Genomic DNA, 20,736 nt, shown 5'->3' with positions numbered 1-20,736 from the left:
ATGTTTAGTTTTGAATCTCTGAACCTCATGCTCACCTCTTCCACTTCCATGTAGTTTCTTTACTAGTAGGTCATTAAAAATTGCTCAAATTTCGGGGTCAGAGATACAGTTCAACCCAGCATCTAGACATTCTGAGTTGGAGTCCTGGCACCATATGGCCCATACACTCTTCTTGGGGTGTGACCCAACTTTTAAAAAAATTCTGAGATCCAGCCTGAAAACCATTCTCAAACTAGCTGATGACTATTGAGTAATTACTGTGTAGTGGGATTACATCTATTATTCTGTTTGGGGTTTCAGAATAGTCCTAAATGAACATAATCCAGAATCTGTCTTCAACATGAAACCGAATGCAGATAGAAGTAAAAATGAGGAAGGTGGGTGGTAGACTTACATTTGCACTTACATTGCAACCTATGCTCCTTGTTGATAATGTGTGACCTATGTGGCCCTGTCCACCTGATCCTCCACCGACAATTACACCACACAAGAGCTGCCACTGAACTACAATTTCACAGCTATGGGCAGGAGTTTGAAAATACCTTCATCCTGTTTCCTGTTAGTCAGTAGTTGGAAGAAATTCCAGATAAATTTTAAGGTATTCAAGGATATTAATTTGATTTCCTGCTTTCTCAGTCACACAGTTTGATTGTCTGGGGAAATTGGAGAGTCAGAAAATCCAATAGATCCTAGAATTACCACTACTAGCAAGTATGAATGCGGAAACTTTTACTGCACATCATTCTCTCTTCTGCTAAAAGGCTACTGAAAATATACCTACCTCATAGCAGAGGGTATTTTTCACGAGGATTGAATATGTTCAGTATTTTATTAGGCTATGGAATGAGATACAGTAAAGCGTGCGATGATTGTTCACAACTGTTTTCCAAATACAAAAATCAACGTTTGACACACACAGGTGTTTCATTGTTGTCAGCTGAATCATTGATCGTTGAAATACGTGAGGGATTTTTCACAAGATTCAGTGTCACATTTTATCTGGGTTAGACTTTGTTTGCTACTCACACACCAGGACCAGGCCCTGTGCCTGTCATAATATCCTCAAAAAGCAGTTGCTAAGTGAATCATTTAATGAATTTACCAAACTGTCAAGCAACCAAGAAGCTCTTTTACTTACAAGCTAATGATGGTGCTCACCAGCTCTTCTCCTTTAATTGTTTTTAATTTGGGGCAAGGGGGAGCAGCACTCCCAGCCATGCTCTGCCCAGTGGTGCAGACCTGAAAGTTTGGAGCTTGGATCTCTAAAATGCAATACTACCACATCTAGCAGTACTCAGGAGATAAAATTCAGGGCATCGCACATAATAGATATGTGCTCTACTGCTTAAACTGTCTTCCCCACCTCAGATTTTATTATCTTTTAATACAGCCTTCATCCTGTATGTCGTAGTGACTTCATATCTACTGGTTGAAATATTTCTCAACATTGTCAATTCACTGTGTCTTTTAAACTTTAAATTTTATTTATACACTGTTTTGCAAAATTGTTTATTCTAGTTTCAAGCATAAAATATTCCCATCCCAAACCCACCATCCTTCATTTCTTCCCTCCACCAATGACCCCAGGATCTCTCCTTCCCAACAAACTGAATACACAACACATTTGTAATGTATTATAATTGTATGCTGAAAAATATAAATTTCCTTGCACCAAAGTGGAAATTTATCTATAATATTTATACCATTATTTGTGCGATCTATATCTGGATATATATCATATATATATATATACATTCAAACTCATGTATATGATATTCAGGTATTACTTTACATAGGCCCAGGGAAACTCATTCCTTGCTATACCAAATATGAAAAATAAGTAATTATGATTAATGAAGGTTTTAAATTTGGGGGTCACATCTGGAAGTGCTCAAGTCTTACTCCTGGTTCTACTCTCAAAGATAATACCTAGTGAAACTCAGGGAACCATGTGTGGTGCTGGAGATTGAATCCAGGGTGGCTGCAATGCAAGACAAATGCCCAACTCAGTGTACTAAAGCGCTTGTCCCTTATTAATGCAGTTTAATTAAATATTAAGCCAGCAACAAGAATGAGAGAGGTTGAATTAATAATTTTCATGGAAGTACTATTTAGCATTTTAAGTTAGGCTTTTCTCTGGGGTGATATAAGAAAATAAGTGTCTTATACTGGTGCTGTGACTCTGTAGAGTTTTGTTAAATATCACAATACAGCCAAGATGGCTATGTTTGTCTGTAAAAATCCCCCCCCCCAGTGTTTTATTTTTTCAAATTATGAGCCTCATGCAAAGTATAACTTCCATGACAATGCTGAACTTTATTAGAGATGTAGCTCCTGGAGCTGAGAAGACAAGCCTAATTTTTTTACTTGGTTTATAGGAGCGATACAGATCAGTTTGTTATGATTTCTATGAGGTTATAAGTATCAGAGGGATATTCCACTAAGAAGACTTTATCACTGTAAACAAACATAGATACATCTTGGAGATGGATATTCCAAAAAAAAGAAGCTTATTGGTCTTTGCAGGAAATTGGTTTGTGAGATCATGGTTGACATGTGTAATGAGTTGGCTTTTCTGTGAAACTTTATTTTCAACGGCCAAAACAGCTTCTTAATTGTTTATCTGTTAATTAACGAAGGATGCAATTTAACTGAGATCAAAGCATTTAACATGCAAGGCAGATTTAAAAGAAGAAGTCTAATTATCGTCCTTCAGTACATAATTCCATTTCTTCCTAGCTACAGGGATAACACAAGGCAGAAATCAGATGTGCTTACTTATTGTCAATTCATTCAGGGGGTACTAAAAAAATTTGTTGGATTGTCAAATGACAGTTACAGAATCTGTGGAATGTATAATGTTTGTGTTACTGCATTACACTTCATATTATATTAAACTAAGTTTGAAATAACAGCAATCAGATATTGGAGCCAACAGAACTCTAGGGCTATCTACACCCATTTTTTATCTTGCTCTCCTTAGCAAGTCTTAAAAAAATGGCCTTTATTTTTCTTAATTTTTACATACTTGAAAATCACAAGTTTCTATATCAGCTACGGAAGTCATCACAGATCTACCTACCTTGCTAGAATATGCACAGAGTTTCTTTCCTCCACTGCTTTTCCCAGATGAGTATTTAAGTGTGTAACATGAGTTTGACTTGGAACTCTTCAAAGTGAGATTACTAGCTCCGGTACCATTCAAGCAACAGGAGAAAGAACAGACTAAAGAGTTGAAGGATGGATGAGAGACAGTGAAGTAAATTCAGATACCGTTCACTCACATTTTCTTGCTTATTAAACTCTTGTGTATGGCTCTGTGCTTGAACATATGCCTTGCAAGTGTGAAACAAAATTATAAATGTTTATTTGAAAAAGACTGTTAATCTAAAGAGTTGACATGGTATAGACTGAAGATAGAGTGACGTATGTCAAAAAGAAGTTATGTGTAGAATACATAAAGAAATTTTAATAGCCTATATAAAGGAAATGCATAAAGAAAATTCAATATAATAATTCCAACCACTTAGTTTTGCAAAAGGCAAAAGACATGGCCTCTTGCAAAGACAATATATAGATGGCCAATGAGCACCTGGAAAAGATGTTCAATATCTTTAGCCATTAGGGAAATGAGCATTGCTTCCACATGAGATATCATAAAACAATTAAGATGGCTAAAAATTAAAAATACTGATAATATTAAGTACTTATGAGCTCTTACACATTTTCAGTGGTAAAAAAAAATAGAACCATGCTGTAAAATGTTGGCATTTATTGTTAAAACTTAAAATATTTTAAATATATAACCTAGCCCGGGTTCAATTCCTTCACCCCTCTCAGAGAGCTTGGCAAAGCCTGGAAAGCTACCCGTGACGTATTCCATATGCCAAACACAGTAAAAAGTCTCACAATGGAGACGTTACTGAACCCGCTTGAGCAAACTGAAGAACAATGGGAGGACAGTGCTACAGTGCTAACCAAGAATTCCACTTATTAGAATGAGAAAAAGCACAGGGACTGTTAATCTATGATAAGCAGACCAAGTTCAGCCTACAGCTTATTTTTGCAAATAAAGCTTAATGAGAACACAGCTGCACTTACTACTATATGTATTGTCTGTTCCATAACCCAGCTGCCGCCACGCTCCAGGACACATCAAAAGACTCTTAGTACAAGATTACCACGCCATATTTGAAAGGGTTCAAATATGGTTAGAACCATGGGAACACCTGCGATGGCGATTAGAGGCAACCCTAAAAGCCTCTATCCCTCTCCAGAGCCTGGCAAGCCATCCGTGGTGTATTCAATATGCCAAAACCAGTAAATACAATGGGTCTCATTCTGCTGACCCTGAATAGAGCCACCAATATGGCAGCATTAAGAAGGATGAGTAAGAAGAAGCTGATAAAATCTCAAGGCCAATCTGGGCTGCCAAAACAAAGAAAGACAAAAATGACTGTTTGTACTTTCAATGCACATATGCTGGCATCAGATGTATCCATCAAGGAACAAGCACAAAAGATCAAGTATGACATCACTGGTCTGACCGAGATGAGAAGGCATCGCGCCATTTTCAACACTGGAGAAGAACTGATCCTCAGAACATGCAACAAAAGAGGCGTCAGTGGTGTTGGTGTCCTTATCAACAAAAACTTGGCCATATGCATTGATTTATTCGAATGCCTAACACCCAAATCAGACTATAACACTTGAATAGATATGGCTTACTGCTGGCAGTTTCTATGTTCATTGTCTACACACCAACATCCAATTATGATGAAGAAGAAATTGCAAAATTCTACATGGAACTGGAGAAGTTCTATAAAGAAGACCACAGTTTATAGAAGATCATTGTTGGTGATTTTAATACCAAGATATGATGGAGAAGATCAGCCGAAGAACTCTACATTGGGACACATGGCCTACAATGAAACGAACAGGGTGAGAGACTGTCTGAGTTCATCATGGCGACCATGACCATCCATGATAACTCACAGTTCCAGAAGGCCGAATCTAAACATTGGACATGGGAGTATCCCAGTGGATGGTTCCACAATGAAATTGAGCACATCATATTCAGTCAACAGTTTTGCCTGACTGATGTCGCTGTTGTCCCAAAATTCCAAACGGGTTGGACCACCATCTCCTTCATGCAAAATTCCACTTCATGGAGCAGGGAGAAAGGGCTGCAAAGTTTAAAAGAGAACTCCCAGAACAACCAACTGGGAGCTCTTTGGCACTATTGGGGCAACAAGAGAAGATGGCATCCTTGACAACAATGATAAGGAATATGATCGATTGGTTCAGCAGATCCATAATTGTGCAAGGAATGCCAGAGAGAGATATAGCCACAAAAAGATGCCTGTCTTTGAAAACTCTTGAGCTCATTCACCAACGTAGCTTGGCGCAAGCCTCAGGCAAGAGCAAGTGACTGTCTGAGCTTGCAAAGCAGTGCAGAGAAGCAAACAAGGAAGACCTCAAAGGGAGAAGAGCAGCAGTGATGGCAGATGCAGCAGAAGCCGGGAAAAGCATTCGCAATGCCTGCCTGTCCTTCGCTAACTACAAGACCAAGATGACTGCCTTCCGATGTCCTGATGAATCTATCACATCTTCCAGAAGGACAATGGAGAAGATTATCCAAGACATCTACTTGGATCTCTTCGATAGCCACATCCACCTGCCCACATACCAAATTCCACAGGATGGATATGTCGTTCCCAATGTTCTACCTTCCGAAATCTGACATGCCATTTAGTCAGTAAAGAAGTGAACATTACCTGGCCCAGACAAGGTCAGACCAGAACACCTGAAGAACCAGATGTCAGTACTCATCAACACACTGGCTCGGCTGTTCACATGCTACCTGTCTGAATGCAAGGTTCCATCCCAATAGAAAACCAGCAGGACTGTACTACTGTACAAGAAGGGAGACATCCACGACATTGGCAACTATCACCTAATCTGCCTGTTGTCTGTCATCTACATGCTGTTCACTCAAGTCATCCTGGGTAGGATTGGCAGAACACTAGATGAAGGACAACCATGCGAGCAAGCCGGGTTCCACAAAGTATTCAGCACCATCCACCATATCCACACAATAACCAAGCACATTGAGGTTTCTCAGGAGTTCAAGATGCTGCTCTAACATTCATTGATTTAAAGAAGATCTTTGATTCTGTTGAGATTGAAGCAGTCATCAAAGCCCAGACAAACAGGGTATTCAAACTCAATACATCAGGATCCTCTGTGAGGTGTATTATGGATTCACCACCATGATCTCTCCATTCTAAAAGGAAGTGATCAACCACTTTAAGAGCAGGGTTCGGCAGAGTGATACCGTTTCACCAAAACTCTTTAATGCCACTCTTGAGAACGTCATGAGATGACTCGAATGAGAAGGAATGGGAGTGAAGATAGACAGTCGGCAACTACACCACCTCCGCTTTGCTGATGACATCATTCTAATAACACCAAACATTAGCCAAGCAGCACAAAAACTTTGACGTGAATGTGGAAAGGTCAGACTAAAGCTGAATCTCATGAAGACAATGTTCATGAGAAATGGTCTTGTTTCTGACGTTCCATTCACTCTCAATGGAATGAACATCTCCGAATGCAACAGTTTTGTGTACCTAGGTCGAGAAGTCAATGTGATGAATGACCTGGCACCTGAGTTACACAGGAGGAGAGCAGCTTAGAATGCCTTCAAGAGTGTCAAAGAAATATTTAAGAGGACAAAGAACCTCCAGATCTGGGCACATCTCTTCGATTCTACTGTTCTCCCTGCATTAACATATGCCTCAGAGACCTGGCCCTATGTAAACAGAATGAGAATGCCATTTGTGTCTCGCAAAAAGGAATTGAAAGATATATGTTTGGAGTATCATGCTTCACTAAAATGAGAGAAAGAATCCGAACTTCCAACCTCCATCAATGGTCAAGAATCAGGGATGCTATCTCAATTGCCAAGGCATCGAAAATCAGATGGGCTGGACACGGAATGCAATTTGGAGACAACTGCTGGACTAGAGCCATTACCGACTGGATTCCATTGAACGTCTAAAGATCGTGTGGCCGACACCTACGAAATGGTCAAACTTCTTCCTAAGGACTCTGAATGATTGGTTTGAGGCTCTTTATGTTCCTAGAAAGAGCAGACGCCATTGGACTACACTAGCACACGACAGGGACAAATAGGGACATTACTGGCAACCGCTCGAGCAAATCGATGAGCAACGGGATGTCAGTTATCAAATGATTGTCTGCTCTAAGAAATCCTCAGATGCTGGGGATTATTTCCCATTTCCTGAAGATCAGGCGGGACTTAGGTGCACTTGACAACTCTCATACAGAGCTGCCGAGACCCAAGGCCTATGCAGCTTCTTAAGTGCTGGTAGAAAACTATCAGTACATCCATAACCCTCTCAGGCACTTCCTGGGTGACAGTTACAGGCAAAGAATAATGCAATAGATTCCTCTCTTGAAGATACTCCATCTCTTCCCAATTCACGAGTCACCTGCAACATTACGACATTCATCACATCATATATTTTACAGTATTTTTATGGTTTTCACCCCATTCTCAATTTTACTGAATCTCACACCTACCCAGGTAGAGCAATAAACCAGGATGAATGAGCCCATTATTCCTTCCTTCCTTCCTTCCTTCCTTCCTTCCTTCCTTCCTTCCTTCCTTCCTTCCTGCCCTCCCTCCCTCCCTCCTTCTTTCCTTCTTTCTTTCCTTCCCTCCTTTATTCCTTCTTCCCTCTTTCTCTCTCTATTTCTTTCTTGGTACAACAAACAGAAAGGGCACTGCTATGAAAGTGTAGACTGAAAGAAACATAGCAAAAAGGAAAAAAAAAGATGGTCAGCAATGTTATAGCTCCAAACAGACCCTGAGCAACCAATCTCAGCGGTCAGAATGTAACTCAGACTGAAGAGAGACAAGGAGGTCAAGCAGAATCTCCACCCATCTTGGGTTGAAGTTTCTCATGAGGTAACCCAAGGGACCTTCAGGAACACCCTCAGCACCCTTCAGTGGTCCTTCTATGAACCTGCATTTTATTCCTGGAGACTAGAGAAAGGAAGATACAGAGGAAACATTCTCAGTGAGGAGAGTAAAATGATTTTTGTGTGACTGAGCATCCTAGACTCCCTTAGCATCCTAGGGCTTAGTGAGAGTTGGAGCTTCCAAACAACCAACAAGTAGCCCTGGGCAAGATCTTCAATTCTCTGGTCCCCCCTTGATCACAACCAGATGAATGTCAGGCTGAGAGCAGAGGACAGCATGAGGAAGCTCAACCAAGACAGCTGCTACCTGCACTGTTACACACTGCAAAGCCTGAGGAAGGGTTGAGAGAGAAAGAAACGAAAGAGACATATGACCCTGCAAAACCACTTCTGGGAATATATCTTGAGGGTGCAAAAAAGCACAGTAGAAATGACATTTGCACCTATATGTTCATTGGAGCACTGTTCACAATAGCCAAAATCTGGAAACCACCCAAGTGCCCAAGAACAGACAACTGGTTAAAGAAGTTCTGGTAAAAGAAGTTCTGGTACATATACACAATGAAATACTATGGAGCTATTAGGAAAGATGTCACAGTCAGTCACGTTCCTCCCGTTGTTCATCGATTTGCTCGAGCGGGCCCAGTAACATCTCCATTGTGAGACTTGTTGTTACTGTGTTTGGCATATTGAATAAATCACGGGTAGCTTGCCAGGCTCTGCCATGCGGGCGAGATACTCTCGGTAGCTTGCCAGGCTCTTTGGAAAGATGAAGTTATTAAATTTTCTTTTAAGTGGATGATATGGAGAGTAACGTGCTAAGTGAAATGAGTCAGAAAGAGAAAGACAGATATATAAAAACTGCAATCATTTGTGGAATATAAAATAACATAATATGAGACTGACACCCAAGGACAGTATACACAAGGGCCAGGAATATTGCCCCCTAGTTAGAAGCCTGTCTCACGTGCTGAGGGAGAAGGCAGCTGAAATAGAGAAGGGATCACTAAGATAATGATGGTTGGAGGAATCGTTCAGGATGGGAGATGTGTGCTGAAAGTAGATAAAAAATCAAACATGATAACGTCTCAGTATCTGTACTCCAAAACATAATGCCCAAAAGTAGAGAGTATGGGGTAAACTGTCTCCCATGGAGGCAGGGGGAGGGTGGGAAAAGGGGGTATACTAGGGACACTGGTGATGGGGAATGTGCACTGGTGGAGGGATGGGTGTTTAATCATTGTATGATTGTAGCTCAAACATGAAAACTTTGTAACTGTATCTCATGATGATTCAATAAAAAAGAAAAAAGAAAAAGACAGAAACTAAGTTTGGCCAGTTTACTTTGGTGGGTGATGATGATGCAGAGATCAAATGCTTTTAGCCAAATGTTGTAGCAGATTCTTATCCTCAAGCAATTAAAAGCAAGGAACCAGAGAACAAATATTAAAAGCAAGGAACCAGAGAACAAAATGGCCAAAGATTTCATTTAGGGCAACAGAACGGAGTAGGGGAGTAAAGCAGGAGAGCCCTCAGATCATGGGAGGGGTCTCCTAGAACAGGATTCCCAGTTATCCACATTTGAAAACTGAGAGGCCAGAGCAATAATACAGCAGGTAGGCCTCCTGATTTGCTCACAGCCAGCCTTGGTTCTACTCCCACACCACCTCTGGGTTCTCCCCGGCCAGTGAGGAGTAATCCCTGAGCCATAGCCAAGAGTGAGCCCTGTGGACTCTGGGTGTGTCCCAAAACAACAACAAAAATAATAATAACATCCCCAAAACAAACAACAGATTTAAAAAAAAACACATTTTAAAACTTAGAAAACTGAAGCCTTTACAAATTCCCCAAAAGTTACAAAGAATTATTAGACTATAAGAAGTCTGATTTTTACATACATTGCATTTTCTACAACTTAATCCTTTTCCTGACCACCCTTGACCTTTGTGGAAACCTTGAGCGGTAGAATGAAGACCACCCTTGACCTTTGTGAAAAGTTGAGCGGTGGAATGAAGACGTTAAGAGAACTGTCCTAGCCTGTGTAATGTAGCTTAGAAGAAAAACTCTGTGATAATCAGGTGTTTCCTGAGCATATCATACCATCAGCCTATTTGTTGAGGTCTGCTAGGTCAGAGTTCATGAACATTATCCATCCACTGATGTTGTCTTAGGGCTCTGTCAGCAGAAATGGAACCCGACTTTATATCTTAGTGTCTTCCTTTCAGCAAACACAAACCATCGCAAATAAACTTTCTATGAACTATAATTTTTAAAGAGTAAAATTGGGTCACCTAGATAAACATTTCTGATCTGTGTTATGTGTCTTTTGATTAACATTCTTCTTTCAAATTTTTAATTAGATTTGGTTAGCTTGTTTGGACATGTGATGACTATCCTTGACTTTTGATTGTTATTAATAAACCCACCACAAAAAGTAACAGTTTTACTAAAGCATTAAGATCTTAAATTACAAGCATGTACATTTCTTAGATGTTGAATAGTATTTAAACTAAAAGGCACAACTTTTATGAATATAAAATGAATATTAGAGTATCATCTAGAACAACTAAAATGCAATTTACTCTGAATATAAAATAAGACCCAGGATATGAACTCCTACTATAATCAATAGACTAAATGTATAAAACTAATGAACTAATTTATAAAGTCACTGATTCATCTTCCATCTCTCTACTTGCTTATGCCATAGAAAAGGATGAAAACATCTAAGAGATACAAGAGTAGATTGTGGAGTTACATTTAAGAAAGCAAGTTTGCCTTAAAGAGTGGCTACTTCGGAGTAAGGAAAGCCTCTTTAACAAATTGTGCTGGCATCACTGGATGGCTACATGCAAAAAAATGGGCTCAGAACTCTGCCTAACACCATGTACAAAAGTAAGATCAAAATGGATTAAAGACCTCAACATCAGACCAGAAACCATAAGGTACATTGAAGACAAAGTTGGCAAAACCCTCCATGACATTGAGGCTAATGATATCTTCAAAGATGCCACGCCACTGACTGAGCAAGTGATAACAGAGATAGATAAATGGGACTATCTTAAACTAAGAAGCTTCTGCACCTCCAAAGAAACAGTGACCAAAATACAAAGACAGTCTACAGAATGGGAAAGGATATTCGCCAAATACACATCTGACAAGGGGTTAATATCAAGGATATACAAATACTGGTTGAACTTCACAAGAAGAAAACATCCAACCCCATACAAAAATGAGGCAATGAAATGAACAGAAACTTTCTCAAAAAAGAAATCCGAATGGCAAAAAAGCACATGATAAAATGCTCTACATCATTAATCATCAGGGAGATGCAGATCAAAACCACAATGAGATACCATCTCACACCTCAGAGACTGGCCCACATTCAAAAGAACAAAAACAACCGATGCTGGCGCGGATGTGGTGAGAAAGGGACACTCCTTCACTGTTGGTGGGAATGTCGACTGGTTCAGCCCTTCTGGAAAACAGTATGGACGATTCTCAAAAAATTAGAAATTGAGCTCCCATTTGACCCAGCAATACCACTCCTGGGAATATATCCCAGAGAGGCAAAAATGTATAGTCGAAGTGACATCTGCACTTGTTTGTTCATTGCAGCACTCTTTACAATAGCCAGAAACTGGAAGAAACCTGAATGCCCAAGAACAGATGACTGGTTAAAGAAACTTTGGTACATCTACACAAAGGAGTACTATGTAGCTGTTAGAAAAGATGAAGTCATGAAATTTACATATAAGTGGTACAACATGGAAAGTATCATGATAAGCGAAATGAGTCAGAAAGAGAGGGACAGACATAGAAAGATTGCATTCATCTGAGGGATATAAAGTAACAAAATATGAGATTAATACCCAAGAATAGCTGAGATCAGCACCAGGAGGATTACTCCATAGCTTAGAGGCCAGCCGGGCATTCTAGGGGAAAGGGCAGCTCAGATAGAGAAGGGAGCACCAAATAAAGGGTGTTTGGAGGATCCTCCCAGGAGGGGAGATGCATGTCAAAAGTAGACTATGGACTGAACATGTTTGCCACTCAATGCCTTTTTTGCAGACCACAACACCCAAAAGGAGAGAGAGAACACAGGGGATTGCCCTGCCACACAGGCAGGGGGGGATGGGGGGATGGGGGTGGGGGGGATATTATCCATGGTGGTGGAAAATGGGCACTGGTGGAGGGATGGTTATCTGATCATTGTATAATCGAAATGCAAGCACAAAAAATTGTAAATCTACAACTGTACCTCATGGTGTTTCACTAATAAAAAAAAAATTTTCAAAAAAAGGACCAATGTACTGTGAAGAAGAGAATTAGATTTTGGTGATGAACTTAATGTATAATGTACAAATGTTTATTTATAATGATTGTGCCTAAAATCTGCATAATATTTTTGTGGTAATTTGTAAAATATATGTTCTGCTTGCTATTTAAAAAAAAAGAGTGGCTACTTCAACCAAGTGAGGTATATTTAATGTTCTAGACTATCATTCTATTGTCTCTGCTGCTTTCTTTGAATGTGCTAAGAGTCTGCAACTTGCTCTGGGCAAGTGATTCAGCACCTTCTAAAAGGACCAGATGTGGCTGAAATTTCACTCTTGTGTAACCAGCTTATTGTTGCTGAGTCAAAAGGAGACAGGATACTGTGTGTGCGTAATACTGTGTGTGGTTCTGCATATTTTTCTTTACCGAGATGTTTATTTTTCCACATGTGCATATTGTGTTTCTCGGCCTTTCTAGGTTGGTATGTGCTTTAATGTTTCTGAAAGAAAATGGTTCATTATTTTTGACTCTTGTGAAATTCATTCCCATTACCCTTGAGTATCTATTTCTAGTCATTGTTGGAGGTAGAATCAGAGGAGAATCATATATACACATACACTTTCAGATATACACACAACACACACTGGTTTCTACTATTTATTTTAATGGAAACTTTAGTGTTTTCCTCTATTCAACTATTTTTCTTGGACATAATTCTTGAATGCATAGTTTCAGGATAAAGTCATCACCAAATAAACAGAATATTAAGTTTGTTTTAATGTAATGGCATTTAGGACTATCAAACCTTATTACTCTGAGTTAGGATGATGAATATGAAAGGAAATAGAAATTCGCTAGCTATAGTAAGTTATATGGAGGAAGAGGTAATTTTTTGTAAATATGAAAAAATTGATCTGTGCTTATGTAAACAAAGGACATGCTATAGAGAATATGAGACTGCTTTGTGTGTTCATTTACTCAATCAACTTAGAAACACATCTGATTAAGACAATTCCTTGTTATTAGACATGGCAGGGGGACTGTAGGTTAAGGAAAGCTACCCAGTGCCATAAAATATTCCTCCACACAATAAGAATATTTTAGTATTTACTACATACCAGATACTGAGAATACAGCTTGGGAAATTTAAGATCTCCTCTCTCTAGGAAAATATATTATAATGAAGGACACTCACTATAAGCAGAGAAAAAAAAGATAATACAAAAAGTGATTGCTGTATTGAAGGAAATTAATAGGAGGACATGATTAAGAATAATAAAAGGGAATTCGAGAGTGAGAATGCTTAAATCAGGTAATCATTGCAGACCTCTGTAAGAGGTAGCATCCAAGTTGAGACAGAACAAGACAAAGAAACAGCCGTTGTAAGGGTTCAGGAAGGATATTCCAGACAGAGAAAAGAGCAAGTACAAAAGCAGATGCAACCTTTGGGAGGCACAGAATAGGAATCAAATTGGTTGCAATATGGAAAGCCAAGGTTCACTGGGGATGGGATCGGAGTCACATAGAGCTTAGTAAACCCAGGTGAAGGACTGGTTCATTTTATGTGCAATGAGACTGATTTTACAGAGGACCAATCTGTGATTAAACAATGTCTTCCAGCATCTGGAGGAGAAGGGTATTGAAGGAGAGAGAAATCAAAGAGCACTGAGAGAACAACTGTAGTCATCCAAGAAAGAGAGATGGTGAATAACACTCATCAAAGCCACACAGGATGTGGACAGATACACAACATGTAAAATCTTAAGATTTGCTTGTTTGTTGGATATAAAGGAAGAGAGAAAGGTAAAAAATAAAGAAGGCTCCAGGGTCTACTAGTGACTCTAGGTTAAAAAAGCTACTCAGTGTCATAAAATATTCCTCCACACAATAAGCATCTTTTTTTATTTATTATGTACCCGACACCAGGAATACGAGATGGAAAGGGTAAGATCTCTCGTCTTTAGTTACTTTCAGTTGATGCAATACAGAGGAATTCCTGAAGCAAGTGTCTTTTTCCTTCTAGAAAGAAAATGGACCGAGGTATGTCTTACACAGGACTTAGCTTAATATCTTATGTTATTAACCCGCCCCCACTCCAAGATCCTCTGAACGATGTCAACTGAACTTCAGTATACCACAACCCTTGAAGATACTTGAGCTTTTGGGTTTTTTTTTTTGAGGGGAGGTGGGGGGCATGGTACACCCGGATGTACTCAGGTGTACTCAGGCTCTGTCACGATCACGGTCCTCCTGTTATTCATCGATTTGCTTGAGCAGGACCAGTAACATCTCCATCGTGAGACTTGTTGTTACTGTGTTTGGCATATTGAATACTTCATGGGTAGCTTGCCAGGCTTTGCCATGCGGGCGAGATACTCTCAGTAGCTTGCCGGGCTCTCCAAGAGGGGCGGAGGAATCAAACTCGGTTCGGCCATATTGGCCGCTCGCATTGAAAATGCCTTACCCGCTGTGCTATCGCTCCAGACCATAGCTGGAGCGATAGCACAGCGGTAGGGCATTTGCCTTACAAGCAGCCAACACGGCTCTGTACCTAAGAATTACTCTTGAAGGCACGCAGGAAACCATACGGAGTGCCGGGGATTGAACCCAGATAGTTGCATTCAAAGCAAGTACCTTACCCACTGAACTATCACTCTGGCCCCAATTTGAGCTTTTTTTTTTTTTAAGCAGACTGTGTGGTCCTACCTGGTATGGAGGAGGGAGTGTGCTGATGGGAGTAATTGAGTGTGAGAGACCACCTGGTGCAGTGAATCCCCCCACCCCAGTAATCTCCAAGGACTCTCTCTACTGGTATTTTTTCCAGACTTTACCTTCTATATACTTCACCTTTCATTGTCAGGTAGTCCTGGAAAGCTCAATGCAGGGAAGGGGCAGCCCAAAATACCACTGCTAGAGGGCAGCATGGAGCTGTGCGTGCCCATATCAACCCTTGTGGTCATCAGACCAACCCCAAGCCCTCCTCTAGTAAGGGCAAGCAAGCCTAGCCCTTTGCAAGTGCAGGACTGGACTTCAGGGAATGACTACAGCCGAAGCAACCCAGGAAAAGCAAGCTCCTTTCAGCCAAGGTAACAGGAAGAGCATAAGGATGCTGTTGTGCCAAACAATGACAAACCTTAAACATATCTGTGCTAATACATCCAAACAACAGATCAAAAAATAAATTTATCTCTAGGGATCAAGTCTGGAGTGTTGTGTGCCTAGCACTGATTATAGTGTGTGTATACACACATTATCTCACTTATATCTTACATCAACCAAATGAATTGTATCTGCTTTTTTCTCTTATTTGAAGATAAGGAAACTGGGCAAGACTTAAAGATCACCAGTAGGGGTAGTTTTGCGTAATGACACATCTGTTTAGCTACAACCTCACCTGCAATAAATCTGTTAATATTTTTCCAGCATTATATTGGATGATCTAGGAAGTGAAAGTTTTATATGGGACTTGGCTCTTGATTTAAAATATGAATAAACTTTAAAAGAAGAAAGGACAAGTGAATGTACATAATAGAGTCCAACAGTCTATTAAAGTCTTGATATATATTAATATTTTGAATTAAGAAAGAAGGAGCAAAGGGAATACTCTAAAAAGAAGTGTGACATGATCTGGTTAATAGTCTCCAAAAGACCAGGCTAGCAGTGGTGGGGAATAGATTAAAGGGGGACAGAGTAAGAATTGGAGAGAACAGTTCAAAGATGGCACTTTCAGATGAGTGAGAGGTGATGATTTCCTGTGGATAAATGCTCCACTAGTTGAACAATAAGTTCCCTTCAACCTCTGTAGTCCTTGGACTCAGATTCCTCACAAGTACCTCAAGGCTCTGGTCCCAATCTTCCTCCCCTAATTTATCTCATGCAGAGTTTCGTCCCCCATCCTGTACTCTATACTCTAGATGAAATGAGCACTCACCATTCCCTGCACATTCTGGCACTTTACCCCTCCAGGCCTTTGCTTAAGCTGTTCTTTCAACCTGAATACCCTCCTCCTCCAAACCCAGTCTGAACCTGTGTCTAACTCTTTGATAACGTATACTCTGATCACCACACTTAGAATGAATCTAGTCCTCTTTACAAGTCATATCTGTCATTTTCTTGTATCAGTTCAAATGTTCATTCCCCATGAGTGTGTGGGGAGAAAGAGTTTTGTGCTCAGTAGCCATTAACAGCTCATATCTTACTGAGGATGTATATATCTTACTTCCAGTTAGTTTATTTCAATTGTGTTATCTTGCGGGAGAGGGAGCATATTTTATTTTTAATTTTTATTTTCCAAACACAAGTTACCTTGCTCAGTGGGGTATTTCAGCAACAATTAAAAAATATCTCTTGATGGTATTGAGGTATGAGATAACACACACACACACACACACACACACACACACACACACACGTAACAGAACAAATCTTAAAGTGTCAAAAAAGCAGGTGGAGGGTTTGCAGTAATTGGGAACATAGGAATAGGGCAATTGATGCTGGTGGTGGGATTGATATTGGAACATTCTATGCCTACAACTCAACTACAAATAATTTTGTAAATTGTGGTAACTTTTTCTATGATTAATCAATATTTTTTACTTAGGTCTTTTTCTATTGTGGTTCCTTTTCTCTGCCCACACTGCACTTTAGTACAGCTCAAGTCTTATATTCATTTCAGGATGGCCATAAAGAGAGTAAGCCTCAAGTCATGATGTCTCCAGCATGCACAGTCATGCATACGAGAGTCAGGGTGCCTTAATTTAAAATAATAATAAAAATAATCCAAAGTCATCAAAAGCGACCTAATCACACCTCATCCAATCCAGTGTAATCTTACTTGATCCAATCAAATTCAGTTTAATTCAATATAATGCCTTGTATATTAGTGATGGACTGACACGGGTTTGATTCCTCTGTCCCTCTCGGAGAGCCTGGCAAGCTACTGAGAGTATTCTGCCCACACAACAGAGCCTGGCAAACTCCCCTTGGCATATTCAATATGCCAAGAATGGTAACAACAGTCTTACAATGGAGACGTTACTGGTGCCTGCGCAAGCAAATTGATGAACAACGGGAGGATAGTGCTACAGTGCTACATATTAGTGATGTTCTTTATAGTTCTAAACCCTTTAAGCTTAGGCATTTATACTGCTCTATGTGTTCTACTTAGAATACACAGTAGACACTCAACAAATGTCTACTGATTGGTTCACTGAAAATTAAAAATGTGGAGCTAGAGGGATAGTGCAGCAAGTAGAGGAATTACATATGGCTGACCCAGGTTCAATTCCTGACACACCATATGGCTCTCCAGGACTTCCTGAAGTGATCTCTGAACATGGATCAAGCAGTAGGACTTGAGAACTTCTAGGTGCCTCCTGCCAAAACCAAAAATAGCAAAATAAAGTAACTAAATTAAAGAACTGGGGCCAAGGAGATTGTATAGCTGGTAAGGTACTTGCTTTGTACATGGTTGATCCAGAGTCAATTGCCGGCTATGCATATGGTCCCTCAAACCCAAACAGAAGAGGTTCCTGAGCAGAGTCAGGGATAAACCAGGTGAGGCCCCCCAAACCAAACTTTATTAAATCAATCAATAATTTACTTTCCTTCATGTGGAACTGTAAATTGGTCCTTATTTCCTTCTACTTACCTGCAACTGTTTCTTGCATAAGATACAGCATTATGAACTTGAAAGTTATGATCCAATGTAATTACATGGACAGAAATTGTAAAATTGAGTCATAAGAAATTTTATAAAATATCTACTAAGCTCAGGAGATTAAATAATAAATCTAATAAGCTCAGGGCTGGAGCGATAGCACAGCGGTAGGGCGTTTGCCTTGCACGCAGCCAACATAGCCAACCCGAGTTCGATTCCTCCACCTCTCTCAGAGAGCCCGGCAAGCTACCGAGAGTATCTCGCCCGCATGGCAGAGCCTGGCAAGCTCCCCGTGACGTATTCGATATGCCAGACACAGTAACAACAAAGTCTCCAATGGAGACGTTACTGGGCCCGCTCGAGCAAATCGACGAACAACGGAAGGGCCTTTACCTTATCTTTATCTAATAAGCTAAAATGAGTTAAATTGCTACATACCAACGTTTTAGCATATTACATTTTTATCAGCAGACTCAGTTTGATTTGGTTTCATGTTGGGGCCATACCAAACAGTGCTCAGAGCTTACTCCTGACTCTGCATTGAGGGATTACTCCTGGTGGGGGTCAGGGGAGCATATAGAGCGTGAGGGATCAAAACTGGGTTGGCTGCATGGAAGACAAGCACTCTGCTGACTGTACAATAGCACTGGCCTTCTCAGGAGGCTCAGTTTTAAGAAAAAAAGAGGAGTGGTATAAAACCAATGACACAACTTAAAAGTTATACCATGAACAACACACTGGAAAGATTTTACTTACCCAAAAAGTAGATGTCTACTGCCTACCATATTACTCTATACATTATAACTGCAAAAATGTTTTAATTGCTCATTTCCCAGATGTGTGGGTTAGCTTAAAGTTATTTTTTTGGTAGAACTTTAGAAGCTCTCAGAGGAGAAGATAAGAGAAAAGAGAGGAAGTCGCCAAAGAAACAGTTAATCCATTGATCCTGGCAGGTTGATCTAATTTTAAAAGATGAGAGACACATACAAGTTCATATGTGGACTTTTCATTTCATTGTACATGAAAGTATCTTTCTCCTATTTTTTTGTTTAAGTTCCTTCTCCCATTCAGCTTTTAATGCTCAATCATGCATATGACATATCAGGACTCCCATATGTACCTCAACAGCCTTGTCATATTTATGGGGGGAATTATAACATATATTCATACATATAATATATATATAATTTTCTATTACAGTCAATTGAGATGCTTTCAGACATACAGGCAACCAGTGGCAAAGAATGACCTCCTTGAGATATGGACTTGAAACTTTGAGCAGTATTTTCCTCTTCATGTGTTTTGCAAAGCTTCAGAGAAAAGCTACCCTTACTTGGAGCAAAGATAAGTGTTGGGTTCCCCAACCTACTCCTACCCCATGTGGGATGAACCAGAGAAGCAGTTTATAAATCTTCAGTATTTACATAGCATAAGCTTACATCCACTAGCAAAGCATGTTATTCATTTAATTTTCCACTAAAATCAGTGGTTTTAATTAAGGAGAAAATGAATGAAATCTAAACCCTGGAGAAGCAAATGGTTTTGCCAATAAAGGACCATGGTAAATCCTACCCAAAAAGTATTTTAAAAGCACTACTTTTCTATAATTAGCTCATATGTAATTCATTCATTAGAAAGGCAGTCATATATGCAAGCAGAAAACTAGACTGCTGAGCTGGAATGTTTATAGTATCTGGACTTTGAGAGTGACTATTGAATATCAGAAAAACATGAAGCCAATATTTTTCCTGATAATGCATATTTTATGCAACTTTTCATAGCAATTTAATGAAAGGGCTCCCTTCTTTTAAGGCCAAGTTTATTTGAAATGATGATTCTCTTAAGTACAGTTTTTCCATAAGCACAGGTTTTTAAGGGCAAGAATATCTGATCTCCACCTCCTCATGACTAAGTCAAGGAAAAAGATTTGAGAAAACTTACCATGTGGCCATGAGTCCGGGCATTTAAAAATTCAACAGTGAACTGTGGAAATAGATTAAATCTAAATCCCCAGTGCACCAACACTGAGAGCAAGATTTTGCCTTCCTGGCCCTCGCAAAGCTATATGATCAGCTAGAAACTATTCAGCTATGAACAACTACTCCTCTCATACATCTACCAACTCACTGCCAGGCTAATTTAGTCAGTTTTCAATATCGCTGCATGATCTATCATGACCCCTAGCCTACTGCTTTCACCTTGAGTTCCAGGTTCCTAGCAGCTAGTTTATATTGTGTGATGTGGTTGCTGCCTTCCTACAAGTAGCCAATAAAATTCTCTTTCTCAAAAATTTGGAATTAGAATTAAAATAATGTCATTGAGTCTGAGCTAGACAATGTAGAAAAAGTAATTGTGAGGTTTCCCTTTATGTATAATTACCATATGCACAGAGGAGGGAGTAGGGGGGAAAGAGAGAGAGAGAGAGAGAGAGAGAGAGAGAGAGAGAGAGAGAGAGAGAGAGAGAGAGAGAGAAAGGGAGAGACAGAGAATGAGACAGAGACAGAGAAGAGAGACAGAGAGACAGAGACAGAAAAGAGGGGTGTGTGTGTGTGTGTGTGTGTGTGTGTGTGTGTGTGTGTGTGTGTGGAGAAGAGACAGAGGAGAGAATGAGAGATGGCTTTATGTTCTGGAGTAATTTTCTAAATCCTGGCTGAGTTCTTGACTTTGGAGATCTCATAATCCCCCTTTATCTTTTTAAAAATCTTTCCGTTTAGACCCTGGTGGCTTACAACACTGTTGATGGTAGGGTTTTGTGCACAAAAAATCCCAGAAACATATTGTCCAGTGAA

This window comes from Sorex fumeus, unplaced genomic scaffold (genome assembly GCF_029834395.1).
Source record: "Sorex fumeus unplaced genomic scaffold, SorFum_2.1 ptg000051l, whole genome shotgun sequence".
Lineage (NCBI taxonomy): Eukaryota > Metazoa > Chordata > Mammalia > Eulipotyphla > Soricidae > Sorex > Sorex fumeus.
The sequence above is the reverse complement of the archived record's forward strand: the minus strand, read 5'-3'. Positions refer to the sequence as shown.